This window comes from Pipistrellus hanaki (genome assembly GCF_964339955.1).
Source record: "Pipistrellus hanaki genome assembly, chromosome: 2".
Classification (NCBI taxonomy): domain Eukaryota; kingdom Metazoa; phylum Chordata; class Mammalia; order Chiroptera; family Vespertilionidae; genus Pipistrellus; species Pipistrellus hanaki.
Window position 1 is genome coordinate 35,969,683 of NC_140504.1, and position 14,846 is coordinate 35,984,528.

A 14,846-nucleotide genomic window follows, 5' to 3' on the forward strand; every position below is an offset into this window, starting at 1 on the left:
AATTGACAAGGGGCTCCAATGTCAATTACACTTCAGCTTTACTATATTCCTGTTTGGCCGCTTTAAAATAAAACATACCGATTTTAAAGCTCATCTCTTCTTCCCCTTCTTCTAGAAAAGCTCCAACCTATTTTTGGAACTTTTCTCTTAAATGTGCATGGTACAGTAAGAATTCCTAGGTAATTAAACAAAGTCTTCAACTTGAAACAGGCTAAAAGCAAACAGAAAACAAATAAAATCCTCAAAAGGAACAAAGACACACAAAAAGTTTTAATAGCCCCATATAATTTATGTACTCAGAAGGATAAAATATTGCATCAATAAAATAACAGGGTTATATATGAAAAGAACAACCAAACCAAGAAAGAACTCTTAGAAATTAAAATATCAAAACCAGAAGACAGCAACAAAGCAATTAAAGGGCTAAAAAATAAAGTGAAGAAAAGTTACAAAAAGACCAACACATTAAAAAAGAAAATAGATGGAATAGATAAAGGTATTTAAAAAGATGTTTTGAGGGTCAATATGAGAAGGAAAAAAAAAAAACCACTAATGAGTTCCAGAAAAAGAGAACAGATACTGTAGGAAGCAGTAAATTATAAAATAATGTTCCAGTACTGAAAATCTAAATTTCCAGACTAAAAGGGCTCAGTGATTACCAGCAATGTCCAACTTCCCAGGCATTAACAATAACTGGCTAAGGTAGTCACCTGGCCTCTGCTATTTTAGGGAACCATCATTGCCACAGCTATTAAAGTGTCTAACACTGTGAGTTTTTTTGTTTGTTTGTTTGTTTGTTTTACTACCAGCACTGCCCTGCAGAAACAGCCATCTCTGGATCTTTAGTGAAGATGGTGCCCCTTCAGTAGCAGATTCCTAATTGCCTTGGTGAATGAATGGTGTGTCCTCAGCACCTTTCTGTGGAACATAGTTTGTTGTTGGTCTTCTGATCATTAATATCTATTGCAACATGTCCACTACTTTTCTCTGTCACCTTCCAGGTCAACTCAGGCCTTTTGGTGTCACTGGACACTGGCCATTGCTTTTTCCAGATGTCTAAGGGCCAACCTTGCAGTGCGTGTGCCATATTTCCTGTGGTACCTGCAGGGCAATACAACCTGTGTCCTAGGAAAGCTCCTCAAAACCAGTGAATCGTTGTAATTGTTTTCTCTCCACCAAGACAATTTACTAAGCTACTACTTGGACATATTTATTAATTGAGCTGTCATCTTCTGCCAGGAATTATCCACAACGATGCACGCCTCACCTACCTAAGAGGATGCTGTTCTCTATGCCTATCAGGTAGTGAATGAACCAGTCCCACCTCTTTTCTTGAATCTTTCTCAGTACAACTTGCATCAGTCCTCTGAGAAGTAGGTGCCAAGACAAGATTAGACATACAAAATATTTATTGAAGAAATGCCTAAGGGATTAAAAAGGAGGAATTCTGAGGAGGTTACAAGAATCATCAGACCATGAAGTAGGTCTGATTTCTTTTAAAAAGACAGGGAAGGAAGAAAGGTCTCAGCTGTAGCACAATTCTAAGACAGTTTGGCAAGGTTGATGGGGAATCGAATGGGCCGGCCATCGACCTGGAGCAGCCGGCAGGAATGGTGCCTTGGTGTGAAGGCAGTTCTTGATTCAGAGCAAAGAAGCTGTGGCTAACAATCAATTTTGTTTTCTAGACTAGGAGATCTGAGAGGCGTTATTTATGGCCATCACATGAAGTTGATATGGTGTGGGTATATGTGTGTGTCTATTTGTGTTGAGGGAGAATCCCATTAACAAGAAATAGCATATGAGACCAAAGGTAAAAAAAAAAAAAAAAAAAAAAAAAAGCTTGATAGATTCTAAAAATGGCAAGGAAAGTAAGTAGGCATTAATGAGGTTAGTAACAACTGGGATTAGGCATGAGATGAAAAGTGATCTGGAGGTAAGGAGTATGTATGTAAGGTCCCAAAGTGTTAATGAGATACATTTGCAAATGGTGTAGCTGGTTGAAGTACAAAGTGCAAAAAGATGTAAAGAGGCAGAATGGTCTGGGATGAATGAGGCTGGAGAGATAATCAGGGGCCTGGTTATGAATGGTCCTTCCAAACCCAGTAAGGAAAAATAAAAGCTGAAGACCAGTAAGGAGTTTAAGATTTATCCTAAAACAACATTGAGTTATAAAGGGCTTTAAGCAAAGGGATGCTGATCATGTTTGTGCTTTAGAAAGACCACTCTGGCTATAGCATAAATAATAGATTAGCAAAGAGCAGGGCAGTCTAGTTAGAATCTACTAAAGAAACTCAGATAAGAGGTGATTGTGACCTTGAATAAAATAATGACAATCGGGTTAGAGATCTGAGACTGACTCAACAGAAATTTAGGAGAGATTTAATAGAATGAAACAATCTAGGAATAACTGGACATAGAATATGCAGAAAAGAGATGGATTAATCACAGATGTTGCTCATGTTTCTTGCTTGGAATCTGGGTAAAAGGTATTGTCAGTCACTTTGATAAAGAATGCAGGTCAGGACATTTTGAAGAAAGATAATGGGCTTTATCCATCAATGCAGAGGTGTCCAACAGGCATTGATATATGTAGGTCTGAACTTGGGAGCAAGATCTATTCTTGAGAACCAGGAATGGTCACTGTAGGGAGTAAATCAAATGCCTAGGGAAAGTAAACTAAGTAAGATTAGAAGCAGGACCCAGAATAGAACAGTTCATTTATGGTTGCATATTATTCTGCTATAGATTTTTACCATAAATTTATGTTTGCACTATCTTATTGTCGGACCTTAAAGTTCATTTTCTCCAGTTTTTAACTCTTACACATGACTCTTAGAGTGAAAGGTTTTGCTCATAAATCTTTGTCTGCCTTTCAGATGCTTTTCTTAGCACAGATACCAGAAGTGGAATTACTGGGGTGCTGTCCCATTTTGAAGTGATGAGGTACTTAGGAAACTAGTTAATTGTGTAAAGAATTTTTATGAACAAAGTTAGGTGGGATATAGTTTGAGAAAAGATCCTGAGTGATCAGTTCTTTCAAGGGAGAAGGTAGTTGTGAACATGTAATATTTTCAGTTTACTACGGGAAGTTTGGGTCTCTCAGTTCTTAGAAGTTACTGGAGGAATATTGTGGCCATTGGATAGGAACAAACCCTCAAAAACATATTCACAAGACATTTGTGAAGAGGAAACTGAGAGTTCTCCTTTCAGGTTTCCCAGAGAGGACAGGGGTGATGTTGAGGACCATGGAGGACAGTTACCCAGTGAGCCACCCTCCTTGGCTCTCTTCTTGATAGCGGTCACCTTTCCCTCTCCTGTACTCAGGTCTCAGCCACACTTCTGCGAAGCCTGCTTTGCTATTCGTTCTTTGTTGTTGCAGTCCTTCAAGGCAACCCTGGAAGAAGCCTGAGTTTCAGAGTCACAAAGACCTGAAGATGTAACTCAGTGCTCCCACTTACTTCATGGTGTCTCAAGGACCTAATATGCAAAACAAATTACCCCATGCAAGTGTGATTTGGGCAGGCTTGGCAGGGACAGCTTGCCTTTGCTCCACTTGAAATCAGCTGGCATAACTCCAAGTCTGGAGGCTGGAGTTGTCTGAAGCAGGGTGTCTCAGCCTCGGCACTATGAACATTTTGGGTTGAATATCCTTTGTTGTGGGGGACTGTGAATGGCAGGATGTACCTGCTAGAGGCCTTTCCAGTAGTATTCCTTCTCTAGCTGTAACAATAAAAAACATCTCCAAAAATTGTCAAATATTCCTTCCCAGGGGCTATGAGGAGGCAGCATTGCCCACAGTTGAGATCCAAAGTGAAGGCTTGCTTGCTCACACATGTGGTAGTAGTTGGCTACTGACTGTGATCTTAGCGAGGCTAATGTGTAGGCGATCCCCCACACAAGGCCTCTCCAAAAGGATGTGCTTCTTCACAGCATGGTGGCCAAGTCCTGAGGGTGCTCATCCAGGTGGGGTGGGAATGAGGAAAGCCAGACTGCTTTTTATGACACAGCTCTGGATGTCAGGCGGCGTCACGTACTCACGTTCATCCGGGTGGCTGCAAAGGCCATTCTCAGTCTCAAGGACAGGGAAATACCTTATGTCTTTTGGTGGGAGATTTTATAAATGACCTATCCGTCATTGTTATATGTTTGTTGGCCTATATCCTTTCCAATTCTATTAGTATTATTTTGATGGTGATTTAAAGTGTTTACTTTGAACTTCCCTGGGGCTTTCTCCAGGGAGTTCAAGGATGAACTGGATTTTGTTCCAGAAAAGTGGCTGAGGCAGCTGTAGAGGAATTCCTCCATGGACCTCCGTGAAGAAAACTATAGATATTCAGGAAAAAGTGACAACCACCACCACCACCACCACCAAGAGAATAACAACAACTACAATGACAACAGCAGCAAAAGGTGAAAATGTTTGTCTCGGGCTTCCCCAGGATTGAGTTCATATAATTCAAGATAGACCTTGTTCCAAAAACAAAGTACAACTCTCCTGGGGCTACTCAGTCTTTATCAGGTTTTCTTCCACAAAAGGCTGCTCTTACTGAGCAACTCCATTGCCTTCTGGGAAAACATGTTCTGTAGCATGTCCTTACCAACTGGAGAATGCTTATTGGAATAGCAAGCCATTATTGATGCCTGAGTCTTCATGTGGCACCTTATGGTAAAAATCAGGTCACCTTCCTGCCACCTTGCTTTACTTTATTGTGTTAGAGTTGGGCTGAGCCACAAAATTAGAGCTGGCAGACACATGAAGTGCTTATAATGGAAGATCAAAGTCACTTAGATAAAGATACAAAGAGGGGAAAATGACCAAATAAGACAGAGCCCTTGTTATTTGTGAAGACTCTGGCAATAAGGATGTTGATAGTGGGATCAGGAACAAAGGGGTTTAGCTCTGGCTTTCAATAGGATTCTTCAATTCAATATTACCCTCTGACTTCCATTAAGTAATTTCATCCTGAGCCTCTAGTCTATAGCTATTTATTTCAAAATGAAGAAAAAAAAATCCTATCTCTCTCTCTCTATATATATATATACATACATATATATATATATATACATACATATATATATATATATATATATATATATATATAGAGAGAGAGAGAGAGAGAGAGAGAGAGAGAGAGAGCAACATCACCTACAGTTAAAAGTTGATAACAATGTAAAGGTCCAGCAATAGGTGAATTATTATATACAGTGGAACATTTTCTGGGTGGAATATTATACATTATAGAAGCCTGAAGCATGAAATTCATGTAAGAGTAGACCTTCCTTCCCCTGGCTGCCAGCACAACCTTCCCTCCTGCACCCAGGACCTGGGCTTCCCTCGCAGCCCCAGTTTCATATGGAAAGTCATTTGGAAGAATGTCTGGTCTAATTAACATATTATGCTTTTATTATTATAGATAGGTTATTAAAATCAGGGAAATGCTTGAGCATATTACTGAATGAACCTGCTGATATCTAAAAGTATATGAATATTATAATTTCTTTGTTCCAATATTTAAAAATTACACAACAAATACAGGTATATAATTGCATTATAAAAATTCAAATGCATGTATATAATCTCATTATTAAAATTTTAAAAACTCCAAAAAGCAATAATCTTTAATGCTTTTCTCTAATTTTACTCCTCTTTCCAGATTAAATCATTGTTAATACCATGGTGCATTTCCCTCTCACCTTCTATATATTTCCACGTGTCATATTTTTATGAGGTGATATTAACACTATTTTTCTAAAACATGCTTTTAATACTTACTGATATGTGTGGAAATCTGCTATCATTGACATTGCGTCACATGTTTAAACATCTATTGAATTCACCAGTATGAACATGTTGTAATTTATTGAACCATTCTTCTACTGATGCATGTGCTTCCCTTCTTTTTTTAACTCTGCAAACAATAATTCAACAAGCATCATTGCACATAAATCTTTGTGTACTTATGTGAATATTTCTGTAGGACAATACCTCAAAATAGAATTTTAATATATACTGCCCAATGATATATACTACCACTCTTTTCCATTATATACTCCAACAAATGGTAGTGCCTGTATCCAAAAGTGAATTATTTTCTTTTGTGTGTGTGTGTGTGTGTGTGTGTATTTTGTTAATCTTCACCCGAGGATATTTTCCCATAGATTTTTAGAGAGAGTGGAAGGAAGGGGGAGAGACACAGAGAGAAACATTGATGTTTGAGGGACACATCAATTAGTTGCCTCCCACATGGCCCTGACCAATGCCAGAGATCAAATTCTCAACTGAGGTATGTGCCCCTGACCAGAATCAAACCAGGCTAGGACAAAAAGTGAATATTTTCAATCTTTTGAATTTTTGCCAATAAATGATGCCTCGTTGTCTTAATTTCAATTTTCTTGATTATCAATGAAGCATGTTTATTGCCTACTGATATTTCTTCTATGGATTTCTTGTTTACATCTTTATGGACAATGTTACTTCAACCAGAAAATAATAATGAAATGATGGAATACATAAAGATATTTATATTAGTTGTTTTAAGGAGTAAAATTGCAGGTGATTTTTTCCCCTCTTCTATAATTTAGAACATTTTAATGGGATTATATTAAGAGGCTTTTGTTGTGCTTGTTTTTTTAATAGGAAGAAAAGTAAAAGTTACCTCTATGACTAGTATTCTTTGGTTACTTCTACCCCTTCAAAAACCTCTTGGGGTTATTTACTAAAAATGGACATGCCCTCAATTGGCCATAGAATAAAAGTCTGCTCACTGTTTGAGGCTGCATCCTTCGTTATAAGCTTGAAAAAGCAATACTGATGGTTGGTTCTGAACCTTCTACTATGGTAGGTCTCAGATTCTGGGTCTCAGACTCTCATCTCCACCGAAAACCTGGCACCAGCATGCTTTGCTCGCCCGTGCTTTCAGCCGGTAAAATTGCATAAATTAATTGCACAAGAAATTGCTGAAAGAATCAAAATGATACAAATGAATGATCTCATAAAGAATACATTTTATGGGGCAAAATGACTTATTATTTTAGAAAGTGGTCATTTGTCCCTTGTCTAGCCTATATACAACATATCTGAGGACCGCAGCAGCCCTGTGTAGTGCTCCTGAACGAAGTCTGATGCTGAGGAATATAAAGCAGTGGATCATGTGCTGGCATCCTTCCCTTATTGCTCTGTACTCAGCAGGAGGCCAGGAGGAGGCTACTAGCATTTCTGGAGACAGGTGGCACAACTTGGAGTGAGGAGAGGACTGAAGCAAGGCCTCCTTCGTTATAGGCTGTTTGCAGGGATCTGGACATGAGGTTGAGGAGAGAACAAACTCAAAAGTGGAATTAAGTGAGGAAGACTCCACACTGGGTGTTGGGCTTTGGAGTTGAATAAACTTGGATTTGAATCCTGACTTGGCCTCTTTTTAGTTGTGAAACTTTGGGCAAGTCATATCTATTTTAGTCCCAGTTATTTTCCAACTTCAAGTGGGGATGAGCATACAATTGGCCCATGAGAGTTATTGTCAGAATTAAAAGAGATAATGTATGTAAAGTGCTTTGTAACAGCATGTAGCATAAAGATACCGCTCCATAAATAGTAATGTGACATTTATAATTATCATATTTTAAGTTCAATAAAATGAGAGTCAGGTAAGAGGGACCAGTCCTGGAGTCGAGCACTGGTTTGGATTCCATGGCCTGGAGGGCTCCAGGGAGCAAGTCTGGCCCTGCAGTGTTTCTTTTGTTCCTGCTTGTCCTTTGGTTCCTGCTTGTTCCTTCAGTTCCCCAAGGATTTAGAACAGGTGCAGGCTCACCTGAGAATAAAACATTAAACGAGTTGGCTTCTGCCTATTTCAAGTCTTCAGGTCTTACACTGAGAACAAAGTGGAGTCTCAGGGTGGGGCGGGGGGGGGGGAGGAGGACAGGGAGCGAGGCAGGAAAGCACTGACAATAGATGGTCTGAGAGGCATTCTGAAGGGGGCAGCGGGGATGGGGGTGGGGTGGGACTTACTAACAGCTCATAGGTATCGATGGAAGAGGGAGGAGAAGCAAAGATGTGTGAGCATTTTCTGGCCTGAAAGGGAGAGAGAGAGCAGAGACCAAAGATTCTCACCATAGCATCCCTCATACATTCTGTGGCTCAAGAAATTGGACTAAGCAGTCAAAGCATGCCTTCACCTAGTTTACCTTAAAATATTCTTCAAAACATCTGTTTTGTATTTGACTACTTCTATTTTTCTTTTTGGAAAGACCTCCCTCTGTTCCTTCTCACCACTTATTTATAATGCATTTACTTAGAATGACTCCCCACAGCATCCAAGATTACTATTTGCAGTTGCAAATGATTTTTACAAATTGTCTCTGACACCAACTGCTTTCAGAAAGAAGTTGTATCTTTCGCCACAAACTGATTTTGCAGAAAGGTTCCCTGGGAATGTTTTGATTGCACAGGGTTTCTCCAAATGATCCAAATCTCTGACACAAGTCATGTGCTGTACCTGTTGATAAAAAATAACTTGTAACTGCTGATAGTCTAAAATTATTTGTTATGCTATTGATGGGCACTGTGCTAAGAATTTTACATGCCTTGTTTCCATTCATAGATGAACAGTAAAGTTTAGAGAGATGAGATTACCTATAACTACTAGGAAACAGAGAAGAAACTTTGCTATTAATTTTGCACCCAGGGCATGCAAGTCCTGAGGCTTCAGAGCAAATAGTGGATCCACAAAGGAATGTCATTTTTATCAGACTCTTTAGATGCAGACATGTAATGCTACATAAGCATTTATTGCTGTAATGTCTAGATGCGTCAGCATGGAGTAGAAACAATGTCATCCTACACCAGAACCCCAGAGTACAACGATTCTGAGATCCCCACGTGCCCACTCTGTCAGGATGTGCAGGCTTTTCCAGTGGTTCTTCTGACATGATCAAGGGTCCCAACGAGGCTTACCTGGGTTCAGACAGAATCATGCATGCTCCTACCTTTCACCAGTTAAGGCAGATCTTGGATGTTCTCTCTTGGGGATGGAGGGCAACACAAACATGGCACTGGAGGTTGGATATCTAAGAATCTGGCTCCCTCTGTGCAGCTGCTGCTGTCTAGCCTGAGCATAGATGCTTCGTGCAGCTGTTTTCTCTCTGTCATCTGTCTGAGTTAACTGCATCATGGGTTACAGCCCAGCATTCTGTAGGTGCTCTGTTTCCTATGGATGCCCTCCCATGCTCGGAAGAGGGATAGTACTCTCTTCTTCTGTACTGTTCTTCCACGCATTCCCACGTTCTTGTCTGAGTCCAGGACCTTTCACCTGATGTAAAAGAAACCTTTGGTCTCTTCCAAGACATCTTCCATCTCATTTCCAGACTGGCATGTCCAATATTCAGCTCATATACTAGTAACCGGAATGATCTGCTTTACCAATGTATGAGACAAGTACAGATATACTTCATTAATAGGTACACCTTTTTTACCCCCCAAATTATTGTTCATGTTCCCCATTCCTCCTCTGACCCATTCAAGAACTCTAGGGCCTACTCTGTCCATAGGAATTGGGTCCTTCTTCAAATGCCAAGCAAAGAAAAATAGAAAAATCCAATTAATCCACCATCACCATTGGTTTGGATCTTGCCACATGTGCTGTGGGACCCTGAACTCACAGTTGCTTGTCCCGGCACAGCAATAACCTGCTGGCACAAGGGTACAGTTATGTCCTCTTCTTGGCGCCCAAGGTACTGCTACTATGGTTCCCCCAAACATGACTCATGTCTGGTAGATGAATCTGGACAAGCTTTCCAGCCTCGACCAAATGCAGTGCTAAAGCCAACCTTTCCCCACAAATGCCTGGGCCCAAACTACCTTCCTTTCACACCATTATGGTGAGTTCCCCCTGAGTAAGGACCAGACCCTAGTTGGAGATACCCTAATCCAACAAGGATTTTGTAATTTTAAAAATTAATTTTGAACTTCAAAACCAGAAAGAGGTCATTAGTTCTTCAAGAAATCTCTCAACTCTTTATTCAATTTGGATCTCCTTACAAAGTATACATATTGAGGGATATTATAGTGACAAGGAAACTATATTAAGCATCTGCCACCAGTGATTCCAAAAAGAAATGTGCTAATTCGCATTAGGTATCTCTATCTCAGGATAGCTTTGAGTTCTAAAAGCAGCTGACCTCTGCCTCAGAGAGAGGACAAAGTTTTACTCATTTCCTCTGTCTCACTACTTCATGCTCTAGCAAACTTTTTAGTATGACAGCGAAAACATTCCTTTTTTTTTTTTTAACTTCCACACCTAAACTGTCAAGATTCCCTAAATTTTGAGTTAATCTATTGTATCCATTGTTACCTGGTTAATTCATATTATTTTTATAGATAAACATGAAATTGCAAATATTTTAAGCCTAAGGTTAGCAGTTATGGGGTGAACTCCCATTCTCATGACACTTAGAGGTATTTTGGAGGAAACTGAGAACTATCCTAGGGGGCCAAGTGTAAACACATTGCTAGACTATAAGTCTTTTTTATACTTTATGAAACACAATTAAGTGTAAAGTTTTAAATTTTCATGTTACATAATATCTATACTTATACCTACACCTATACCTATACCCATACCCATACCCATACCCATACCCATACCCATACCCATACCCATACCCATACCTATACCTATACCTATATCTATATCTATATAAAAGCCTAAGCGACCATTGCAACTGAAACAACTGAATGGATGACTGAACAAGCTGTGTGGGGTGACCAGGCTGGCAGGGGGGTTAGTGAGGGATGATGACCAAACAACTAAATAAGCAGGCTGCATGGGGAATCCAGGTCAGCAGGGGGGTTAGTGAGGGATGACCAAATGACTGAACAGCAGGCTGCGTGGGTGACCAGGCCGACAGGGGGGGAAATTAGGGGTGACCAGGCCACAGGGTGGACAGTGAGGGGTGGCAAGGCTGGCAGAGGGGGTCAGTGAGGGGTGACAAGGCCAGAGGGAGGGGGGCAGTTGGGGGTGACCAGGCCTTCAGAGGGGGCAATTAGGGATGATCAGGCAGGCAGGTAGGCAAGCAGTTAGGAACCAGTGGTGCCAGATTGTGAGTGGGATGTCCTGTGGGATCAGACCTAAACCAGCAGTCAGACATCCCCCTAGGGGTCCCGGATTGGAAAGGGTGCAGGCTGGGCTGAGGGTACCCCCCCCCCCCGCCCACGCATGAATTTGATGCACCAGGCCTCTAGTATATTAATAAAAGTACACACTATTACTTCTCTGTAAGTGTGGTTAGTGTAAACTGTACTTTTGTAAATGTGCAAGAGTATCAAAATCTACAAAGAAGTTAAACAGAAACAAATTCAACCAGTCAGAATTTAGTAATGGTCCTATCACAAGACACTCACATACAAAAAGTATTTGTTAAAATATGGTAGCCAAACTATAGTGTTGATTGATATAATAATGCAAACTCCTAATAGAGCAATTTTTAAAGATAACTACCTACATTGAGTGGCCAGATTATTATGCATTCAGAGATCATAATAATCTGGCCACTCAGTGTATATTGAATGACTGATTAACAAGTAAAGATTAAAAAAAAATCATACTATTCAGCCACAAGAAAAGATGAAATACTGCCATTTGAAACAACATGGATAGACCTTGAGAATATTATGCTAAGTGAAATGAGTCAGAAAAAGCTAAGAACCATATGCTTTCACTCATATGTGGGATGTAAAACTGAAACATATACACAGACAACAGTATGGTGCTTACCAGAGGAGGTGGGGGTAAAAGGAAAAGGGGGCCAAATATATGGTGATGTAAGATTATTTGCATTAGGCACATAATGTAATACACAGTTCATGTATCATAGAAATGGATACTTGAAACCAACATGATCTTCTTAACCAATGTCACGCCCATAAATTTAATTAAAAAATAAAAATCATACCCACAGAAAATATCCAAGAAAATTGCGATGTTTCCAATTTTCAAACATGGCAAAGGGGGAAGATTTAGTGCACACAACTTGCCTCCTCTCCCACATTCTTTAGCTCTAGAGAGTCAGTGTGTGACCTGACTCACACTAGTGGCCTATGGGCCAAATCATGATGATTTACATACTTTCTTTAGCCAATACAGTATTATAAACATTTTGAATAAATTTGCAATATTTATAAAGTTGTGAAATTTTAAAAAATTCCCAAGTTTCTCAAAAGTGAGAATTGGCAACAATCCTGTGTGGCATATGAGCCCCATCAGAATCATCATCTGCATGACTCCAGGAGATGCATTCACATGGATTCCAAGGAAGTGATGGTCCTAAGAGTTACAAAGCACTTTGGTCCTCAACTCCTCATCTAGCTTGAACCATTCCTTTATGTCACTCAGTCAACCCATGTTTAAGGATTCTAGATACCAAAAACTGTGTATAGACAATCACTATTACTCTTAATCTCCCTATGGAAATTATCAATGTCTAAGTGGAATTCATGCAGTAGAACCAAAGAGGGGTTACAGTCGGTGAATCACCACAAAGATTCTTCAGGATTAGTCAAAATAATAAGAAATCCACTTGGTGAGAAAAGGATGGTCATTAGAAAGCCTCAAATAAGAACGGATGCAGAAAGGATCTATAAAGGTATTTTTCACAATAGGCAGGTGAGGAATGACCACAGTTGTCTATCAACAGACATTATTCCAAATTTAGGAAAATAATTGAATTCCAAAAAATTGTTGTGCAGAAAGGAACTAAGAATAGGACTGGGCCAAGGAAGAAATCTTTAATTCTGAGAAACAAGGAAGAATTTTCCCATTCTTGTGGAAATCAGGAATTGACAGACAACCAGAGTTGAGTAATGGTTGCTAATATATCTGTCTGTGCTAAAAATACTGATATGTATCAAGAGTTAAACCAACAAGGTAAATCTGGTGCTGAGCTACCCAACTAGAAGTCTTGAGTTTACTGAATTATATGCCTGATTAGGAATGGGACTGGTCAAATCCAGAAGCAAAGGTCCCATACAACACACAAAACCTAAGATGATGACGTGCACTCAGCAATGGGTGTTGGACTGAAAACGGACAAAGAGTCTAAAAAGTTTTTAGAATCAGACTAAAAGTAAAATGCTGATGACTCTAAATGCCCTGAAATACCTTGTTAGAGAGGAATAGCTAACATTCTCTAATTCAATTCAAAGAGTTGAAAGTATTTTTTTTTATCACTTAATACATTGTTCTGTGTCCTCATTGAGTCAGTCCTGCTGAATTAAATATAGAAACACTGGTTAAGAATTTTTTAAAGTGTTTTGAATCTTTCCAATCCAAATTTAATCATCCTTCCTCATTAAGCAAACAAAAATGTGTTCCAGATGCAATCTTGTCTATACCCAGGTTTTGCTAGGAATGACGGAGCTAGTTCCAGCACCATACAAATGGGGTGAGAAGATGGAGGAGCACAGCAGCACTTTTCTGGCCAATTGAAAAGGCAGTGGTCTCTGGGCAAATGCATGGTAAAATCTTAGCTGTAGCACTTCCATCTGGTACTTATTTTACAGTTGCGTTTTCTTAAACCTCAGTAAAATGATAAAAAATAAATGAGATAATGATTCTTTTCATGCTAATCTAATTATTTAAAGAAAGTCATCAGCTACTTCTGTACTCATCCATATTATATTCTAGGACATGGCAATCAATCAGGACTGGGCTAGATGGGCTGGACATGCCTTAGTCCCTCTCTGACCCCGATTGTGCACTGGTGCAAGGGCATCTAGTTAATTCATAAATTGAATAAAGTATTTGACAATGTTCATTCTATATTTGCATGAGTGGCATGTTCTTAATTTTGGGGAAATGCTAACAGATATGTTATTGAGACCCAGTAACATCTGCTGAGCTTGCAGTCCTGCTGAATATTTCTGAAACTGCCATAGTTCTCCCGAAGCCCAGAGCTGACAGCTGCTGCTGCAGGATGCATCACCAGAAGCTGAAAAATAATAGCTTTTCTCTTCCTCCCAACTTCCAAGCCCTTCACAGAGCTGGCAGAGCCTTCCTTTGCACATGGTAGCCAAAGAAGGTTGGTAAGAAAAGTCTAGAAAGTTTGTAGATTTGTTGCTATCAGAAAGTGTATGTAAAGGAAGAGATGGAGATGAACTAAAAGATAAATAATTGGCATAAAGGAAAAAAATGCAGATGGAAGGTAGCACTAAAAATAAAATAAAATCTATGGCCCCTAAAATGTCCACACTCATTATTCTGAAACTTGGGTTCCATTCCAAACCTTAGAGGACTTAAGAGAAAAGGAAAAGAAAAGATGGGGAAAACATCTAGATTCAGTCACAGAGCAAGCCAAGAGCTCTTTATTGGCTGGGGCACAGAACCCAGGTTAGAAAGCCTCAGGGTTCAGGTTAAAAAGATCTAGTTAACTAACTGAAGCTCACACTGGGAATAGTAGGGGATATCCTGATTGCATTTTAGCTGGGGGATTTTTCTTTCCTGTCGATCTGTAGTGATTAAGGACAGGATGAACTCAGATGAGTGTTTGCTCTCCCAAAAGAATTAGAACTAAAGGCCTGCACATCACTTGCCTGATTTCTGCTAATATAAGAAGAACTCAGAGAGAATGAGCTTAAATTAAAACACAGGAGAATGTCTACAGAGCCATTTTTAAATTCAGCCTAAGAGATTGGATTACTTATTTATCATTCATTCACTCATAAATTAACTTAAAAACATAAATTAACCACTGAATTAAATACTGGGAATACAAGAATGAATCAAATCCTGCCTTCAATGTGCTTACCATCCTGAGAAGAGTTTAATATGTGTAGGCAGCAATCTTCAATGTAAAGCAGG